This window comes from Miscanthus floridulus, chromosome 17 (genome assembly GCF_019320115.1).
Source record: "Miscanthus floridulus cultivar M001 chromosome 17, ASM1932011v1, whole genome shotgun sequence".
Classification (NCBI taxonomy): Eukaryota; Viridiplantae; Streptophyta; class Magnoliopsida; order Poales; family Poaceae; genus Miscanthus; species Miscanthus floridulus.
Genome location: NC_089596.1, coordinates 79,679,325 through 79,687,682, shown reverse-complemented (window position 1 = coordinate 79,687,682; position 8,358 = coordinate 79,679,325).

Genomic DNA, 8,358 nt, shown 5'->3' with positions numbered 1-8,358 from the left:
AATCTTCTTATGAAATGTACTTTCTAGGAAAAATATGTGTCATGCTTGTGCTGTAGAAAAATTTTGAGGTGTAGTTCAAGTGCCTTTAATGGCTGATTTTTGTTATTTTAGCTAGAGAGCAAACTTTGTATAAAACATGCATGTGATAATTTTTGTACAGTAGTTGTATGCTATGAAGAACATAGGAAAAATACTAACTCTGTTGTTTGACACTTTTCACAGTACAAAGTATTTTCATGTTCATAATCATGCCATAGCTTGTTATTTTTGTGTAGGCTAATCCACTCATTCAAATACCATGAAAATCTGATAGTAGACTACTTAGGGTAGTACTATGCTGTAGTAATTTTCTAAGATTTTTCTAAGCAAGAAAAATAGAGGTTGCTATTCAAACCTATTATTAATTAGGGTTTAATTAAGTTTTGCTTTTTATGGGATTAAGAAATTAGTAAAGCTTTGGTGTATCTTTGAAGCATTTAATAAGATGTGTTGACTTAACATATTAGTAGTAGAAGAGAATGCAGTAGATGACATGTGTTTGTAGTATATTTTCTTGGATGATGTTGACTACCTTGCATTCAAACATATCCATTGTATTCATCTCATCCGATGCACCGATTACATAAGCACTTACTCACATTGCATCATACAGGATCGCAAACCGAGAACCTAGTCGTCATACCCGAGGAGCCCGAGGAGCAGTTCGAGGTGCAGCCACAGGAAGTGCCAGAAGCCGACGAGGAGGACGTTGAGGAACTTCCGGAGTGCCCCGATCACCGTCCGAGCTCCTTCGAGAGAGGCAAGCCCCAGAGCATTTTCTCCCGGTTTGCAATTATTAATTCAATGCTTTACTTTAATTGATGCATTACGTTCAGGAGTTGTTTGCAACTGTTGCTGTATTATACCTTGTCTACCTTTGTTATACTATATCCTTGTTACCCGGGTATCCACAGTCGAGTCAATGCTTAGCTGGCTTAGACCGGTAGAAGTCGGGTGATTTCCTGTCACCTATGAGCCATAGGTGGTTACCTGGATCTGCTTGGATGACTATGAAGTCATGGTATAACTAAGTGTTAAATGAAATTGAGACCGAACGGAGACTTGCAGAGTTTTGGACTGTAGTGTTTCCGTCTGTGTCGATTAAGGACCGACCGTTGTTGGGCCTCGAGTCATGTTGAACGCATGCCTTACATTTAGCTGGCCGGATAAAGTACCTTCCGACCGCGAAGCTAGGAGATTATTCGGGCCGAGTAGATTGCCCGCAACGCACTGTGCCGGAGCAGGTGTGGTAGGACACGGGGGCGAGATGATAAGACCAAAGTGCAGTCAGTCAGCCCCCGGGTACATGTGGTTCCTGGCAAACTCGAGATTCCTGGATAGTTGACTCGGTGATCAATATCTCACTTTAGCGGGTGAGTGAGGTTTGTGTAAGGAATAAATCACCAGCTGGTTAGGAATCGATTCGAATCGTCATCGCTCCTGGATAGTGAGCACTTGACTTGAGTTACTTCATCGTAGTAAACGTTTATGGAACACTTGGACAGTTATAGTGAATATGACAGTATGGAAGTTGTTTAATGATCATTAGTTATCATTATCTGCTTAATCACATGTTTGCTCTAGTATAGGTGCAAATCTAGTCGACAGGTTAATAACAATTAACTTGACAATAATGCTTTAAAAAGGGTCTTGAATGCTAAAAATGCTTCTTTTGCAAATGAGTCAGCTACCCTACTATAAAGCCCTTCATAATCCTTGGTGTCACTTATTTTCGGTTATGTCGGGTAAGTCTAGCTGAGTACCTTCTCGTACTTAGGGTTTTATTCCCACTTGTTGCAGATGTATTACGGCTACTGTATCAACTGCCTGTATCCTGCGATGGGTGATGCTTAGGACCATGGGCATGGTCATTCCTTACGTCTCGTCTGATGCTTTTGTTGGAGATGATTATTCGCTGGCACTGTATTTAAACTCCGTGTGAGTGTGTGTGTGGTTTGAACAAATGACTTTCGCTACTTTATTCGAACTTGTTTTGTAATAACTATGTTGAAACTCTGATGTATCTAAGATTGCGAACTTTTATGTAATATGTGATGGTGGCCGCTAAACTTATTACGATCTTGGCTGGAATGGAAGTTGGTTTGAAATCCTTCGTGATTTCACGGACTACCGGATTATACGGGCTTAAGTTTGCTAAATCGTCTGCTCTGGCGGATGATTTTCTTACTTAATTTCGTATAATTGGTCGGTTCTGTTATAGCCCCCGTCACACTACGCTATAAAAGAAAGGTGGGGGCTGGCGGCTCAGATCACGAAGTTCACCTGAGGTACAGTCACCCCACCGACACAACCCTAATCACTGGCTACGCATGTGTGACGGGGGCCCACCAACCATGTAGGGTTGGGTGCCCCCGATCAGGGCGTGGATCCAAGGGCCCAATTGGCCGATAGAGATCAACTAACAGCGTCCTCGCCATCCTCTATCTTGTGAGCCTGAAAGGAGGGCCAATAGTTTTTTATGTTGTCTTGCTTCATCAAAGACTAAAACTTCATGGCGCCTCTCCTCTTTCATAAATTCAAAAGGTGACTACATTAAGCTCTTAAAATTATGTTTATTTTATTGTTGATAGAATAAACAACAAAGAACCCATTTTAATTGGATTTACCCTCCAAAATCTCTTGCAAATTTTAAATTAAAACCTATCAAAGTTGACTGCTTTTTAAAAATATTTGAACTTTAGGAATTTGTTTAATTATAAAAATCAAGAGAAAATCCATCAATTATTTTTAATTTGAATGTCATTAAAATTATAGATCAATAGGATATAGAGGATGATATTTGGCTAGTTTGTCGGAGCGTGTTGAAATATAAAGGAGGAATCTTATAGAGTGAATAGCCAAATGAAGATGAAGGATAGAATTTTGACTAGGAAATGCTCTTAGGGGGCTTATCTCACTTCTTCATTCAGCCCCTCTCTTCTTCTTCTTGTTCTTCCTCTTTCCATCTCTTCTCCTTCTTCGTTAACTCTATGGAGATCCAAGGTGCAGGGGGGCTTGAGCCCCCTTCAGTAGCCCCTATGTTGGATCTGCCGCGTTACCACAAGTGCGTGACGCTGCCTGCGGCTTCCACACAGGCTTCGTGCAAGGCTACAAAAGAAAAAAAAAATACAAAGATTACTTAGGGTCTGTTGGGTTTCACTCATTTGTAGTCGTGTGCTACTGCGGCTGCCTCCACCGTGAGAGATGTAACACTGTAGCACCTTTAGATTTTGGCTGCTGCAACACTGGAAAAAAATTCAGCCCAACAAACCCTTAATAATAAGCAATAAAAGGCAGGGACGGACCCACATGATATGCCAGGTGTGCCACAGCATATCCTGTGGGGCAGCTGGTATTAACTTGACACTAAAGCTAATATTTGTAATTTTGTACAACCAAGAACTATCCCAGTGGTTTGTACTTTCACTCATAATTATAAGGGTTATATTATATTTCGATCCCTATATGTGTTGTTGACTTTAATTTTAATTTTAATTTTTTTATTTTCTCAGTAGTGCATGATGTTCTATAGGGTTGCACTGTACCTTAACTTTATAGTGCTTTACTATTTTCTCAGTATATGACCGAGTTGCACATTAATTTTTATTTTTCTATTTTTATCATCTACAAATTGACTGTGATACTTGTACGTTTTATTTTCCTACTAATGAATGAAAAACAAAATAGCCACTGCCATGTTTGCGCTTTTAGGGCGCTGCGGTGTCCTTGTCGTGCTCAGTGCTCACCATTTTCCTAAAGAATTGTCATGTTTAGAGATCATTTGATCTTTTGTGTCCTACTACTGGAGGAGAGATAATGCACCATCATGCATGATGGACCATCGTCTCTTGCTCTTGAGCCTTTGTTTGAGCGCCCCACGGACAAAGCCACGCATGGACCACTGCACGCTAGGGGAGGGGAGGGGAGGGGAGGGGCATACGGATGGAAGTAGCAAAACGGACTAGCAGGAGTGTCTCCCGTCTCGGATAATAGCAGGGCAATATGCATTTATCGGGATTTTATGGAATGTACAAATAATACAATGTTGCCTATATGGCCAAAATATCTCTTCCCATCAGCCTGACCTGAAACATGCTGATAACCACCGACACATGTCCAAAGGTACGACCATGTGTGCCATCGTATCGTTGCATGGTCAAGATTATTGTGTTTGCCGATCTTCAAAAGATGTGGACTATTCTTTTTCTGGAGCTTGAGAATTAAGGTGTTATTATTTAAAGCAAAAAAAAAAGGCCGCGTTCCAAATAGTGCCCTTCCTACGACGAACATGTACACTCTGGTCCCGAAAACATAATTTGACCCTGGCTTGTGTTTATCTGCCCTTGAGCCTTGATACAAGTCCGGAATTCCCGGATCTGTTCCTGCTAGGAGAAATCGTAGAAAGCTTTCTATACGTCACTTTTTTTTTTGTTTGAGTTCCATGAGTGTCTGTCCAACGTTACTCGACTCTTATATGCAAATAATAAAACAATAGCCTCCTAATGTTGTCTTCATAAAATTTAACCGTGGCGGGCAAATAGTATTAACCGAGACGGTTTTTCGAACCGTCACGGTGGAAAGGTCACGGTTAATCGTGGCTTTACCGAGGCGGTTCAAATGCCCGTCTCGGTTTATCAAAAAAAAAGAAAAAAAAAGCCCGTGGATAAGCCCAGCGAGCCCACTCACGGACCCGCCAAGCCCATCCACGCGCTGCACCGCCGCTCGCCGGATCTACACCACCGTCGCTAGAGGAGGTCGCCCGCTCGCCGGATCCGCATGTTGCTCGCCAGATCCGGCCACCACGGGCGCGGATCCGACCTCTAGCCGCTGGATCTCGCCCTCCACCACTGCCACCGAGAGAAGTGAGGGAGAGAAGAGGGTGAGGCACGCCGCCGCCAGACCAGTGCGCCACCGTGCGGCCCGCCGTCGCCGAGCTAGGGAGCGGTGCCTGGGGAGCCAGCCCTCCACCACTGCCACCAAGAGAAGTAAGGGAGAGAAGAGAGTGCCGGGTCCGCGCCGTGGTGGCTCCATCTCGCCGGATCCACCGCCGGAGGCCACCTCTCCGTCGGATCCCGCGCTGTGGTGGCTCCATCCCGCTGGATCTACCGTCGGAGGCCACCTCTCCGCTAGATCCGCGTCGTGGTGGCTCCATCCCGCTGAATCTGCGACGGCACCCGCTGGTGGAGCCATGGAGGTAGGGGAGGAGGGCGGATTCGCGCCGCCACCCACTACTGCTGCTGCTCCGTGCCACCGGGAGGGGCCGATCAGCCCTGCGCCCTGCCCGAAGCTAGATCCGGGAGGAGCTGCCGCCGAGAGCCAGGCCTGCGCTCGTGGCAACCGAGCGCCACCGCCAGGAGCTATCGTGGGGGAGAGTGGAGGAGAGGGGGAGGGTTGGGGAGGGGGCGCGTCGGAAGGGGAGGAGAGGGGGCACGTCGGGCGACTTTAGGAGGAGTGCGCGTCGAGTTGGGGAGGAGTGCGGCTAAGGAGGGAGTGAGGAGCTGAGGCTGAAAACCCTAGTCCAGTATATATGTGTGTGTGTGTGTGTTCGGAACTGGGCCTCTTGGGCTAGTGGGCTGGGCCTGATTTACCGAGGCGGTTATTTTACAATGCCCGCCTCGGTTACTGATTTACCGAGCCGGTTATGTTATAATGCCTACCTCGGTTAATACTTATTAACCGAGGCAGTTATTTTACATTGTCCGCCTCGGTTAATGATTTGCTGAGGCGGTTATGTTACAATGCCCGCCTCAGTTAACACTTATTAACCGAGACGGTTATTTTATAATGTCCGCCTCGGTTAATACATTAACCGAGGCGGTTATGTTACAATGCCCGCCTCGGTTAATACTTATTAACCAAGGCGGTTATTTTACAATGCCCGCCTAACCGGGACGGTTGCTGGCCCGGCTGCCCTGCCTCGAATAACCGAGGCGGGCAACCGGGCCGCCCACCTCCGAGGCCATTTTGGAAACGCTCCGTCCGCCTCCGAGGCCATTTTGAAAACGCTACGCAAAAGATTTTGTGTAGTAGTGCTTTATGAAAACCTGATGCGTGTATTTCTGGGGGCTTTTGAGCAAAAAGGAAACCACCAACAATCACCCGAGTGCACGCACATTTGGGGTGCAACAGAGTCGGGTGCGCATCATCATCATCTGCAATAAAACAGATTGTGTGATAAAACTTTTTTCACAAAAGAAAATAGAGGGGTGGTTGTAGTAATTTCTGTCCCGTTCTGTTGCCTGATTTATTATAAAAAAAATATTCATTGACTAAAAAAAATATAACTTACAAACCAAACGAACGTACCTTCATCCCCGGCTACTCGGGTTAACCATGCGGGTTGCGGCGCGCCCTAAATACGGTCACATGCATACTACGCGCCTACTCTACGGTGGAGAGCAGATGCCACAGGATGCACGTCGCCATTCCGTGCGCCCACATGCGCACCCGTGGCTCGTAGTCGTAGGGCGTACGTAGATGAGATCGGATCTCTGACGCCGCCTGACGCGTCTCTTCTGGTCCTGTGTACGTACGTACAGAGGACGACGACGCGCGCGCAGGCGCACTTTTTTTTTTTTATGGATCGGTGTTATGAATCAATATTTGGCACTGTAGTACTTTCGTTTATATTTGATAATTATTGTCCAATCATGACCTAACTAGGCTCAAAAGATTCGTCTCGTAATTTACAATCAAACTGTGTAATTAGTTATTTTTTTATCTATATTTAATACTCTATGTGTCTAAAGGTTTGATGTAATGAAGAGATAGTGAAAAAACTTAATCTAAACAAGACCATGGCCAAACGAAGGCTGCGTATGGCCAAACGAAGGCTGCGTATGTCATGGTCAAGTCAAAGTCAGAAGAAGCTTGTGTTAAGCAGAGTATAGATAATAAATAAAACTGATAGATATGTCGATCGACCTTCATTGATGTGTGTTTGGCAAGCGAATGCATGGGATGGGAGAGTAGCACTGAGTACTGGCTTGGTCACATGGCATTTGTCCTTTGGTGCTCGCCGGTGGTGAAACCAGTGACTTTAATTAAGGGGGGGCTGAATAAATATTATGGCATATATATATATATATATATGTATATATATATATATATATATATATATATATATATATATATATAAGTGTATGTTTCAATAACTTTTTCATTATTTTCATCAATGCAGTTAATATTTGTAGCAAAAAAATACAATAGTATGATATATGATATAAAATAGGTGAATTAATACCTTACTATGCTGCCCCCTAGTTCCGCCACTGGTACTTGCTAACCAGCAGCGTTTCTAGGTTAGATTAGATAAAAGTGAGCGCCAATCCATGGAGCATCATGATGGCGATTACCTTGCCCTACAGACTGAGCCGTTGCAAAAGCACCTGTGATTCTATTTTTTTTTTTTATCTTTGTTTAAAACAAATTTGAACACGATTCATTGAGTGCCGTTGCTAAATGCTAATGAGAACGAGGAGGAAAGTGATGAGTGCTTAACGCTTGTTAAGGGGTCCGTACAGTACAGGGCTCTCGGGGACGGGCACGGCCGGATGGGGACACAGGTGCCGCATGCCCACATGAAAAGCCACATGGTTTGTCGATGCACGTCATTGGCGCCGTTCGGCTGGCCATAGAACCATCCGAAAAACACTGTTCTTGATGAAAAACACTGTTTTCGGTTGGTCATTGTGATTAGTCGGAACCATATGGATCTATTTTTTGGAATCTCTGGAACCATATGGAATTATGGATCTATTTTTTGGAATCTCTTCCGTAGTGGAGATCTCACAGCTCGTGGCATGGCTAAAGAGAGAGATTCATTCACCACTCTGCACAACTGCTGCACTGGATTATCCATCCATCCATTCTTCCGAAATCTCACGTTTCCAAAGTTTCCTCCCGGGCCCCGGCTGTCCCGTACAAGGTTCTTATAAACAGAGCAGCGCACGTTGGACTGGGCCGTCGCAGCCCAATAACAACTTACAACCACCTCATGCTCACGTCTCACGTACGTACAAATTGTAGTACATATACGAGTACGAGTTCTGCTAAAAAATATATATATAATATACGAGCACGAGTCAACAATGAGGCATTCCCGTATGTTGCCGCAATCATGTACTACTCTTAATTAACATTAACAAGGAGTCAACAATGAGTATATTAATTATTATTAGGAGTGGTACCAAATGTCCCACATGTCCATGTATGGCCGATGTACAGGTCGAGTACGTACACGGCGACAACATCAACATGCATGGTCGGTCGCGTTTGACTTCAATTCGTTGACAGCGCGCACCGCCACCTGTGTCGTAC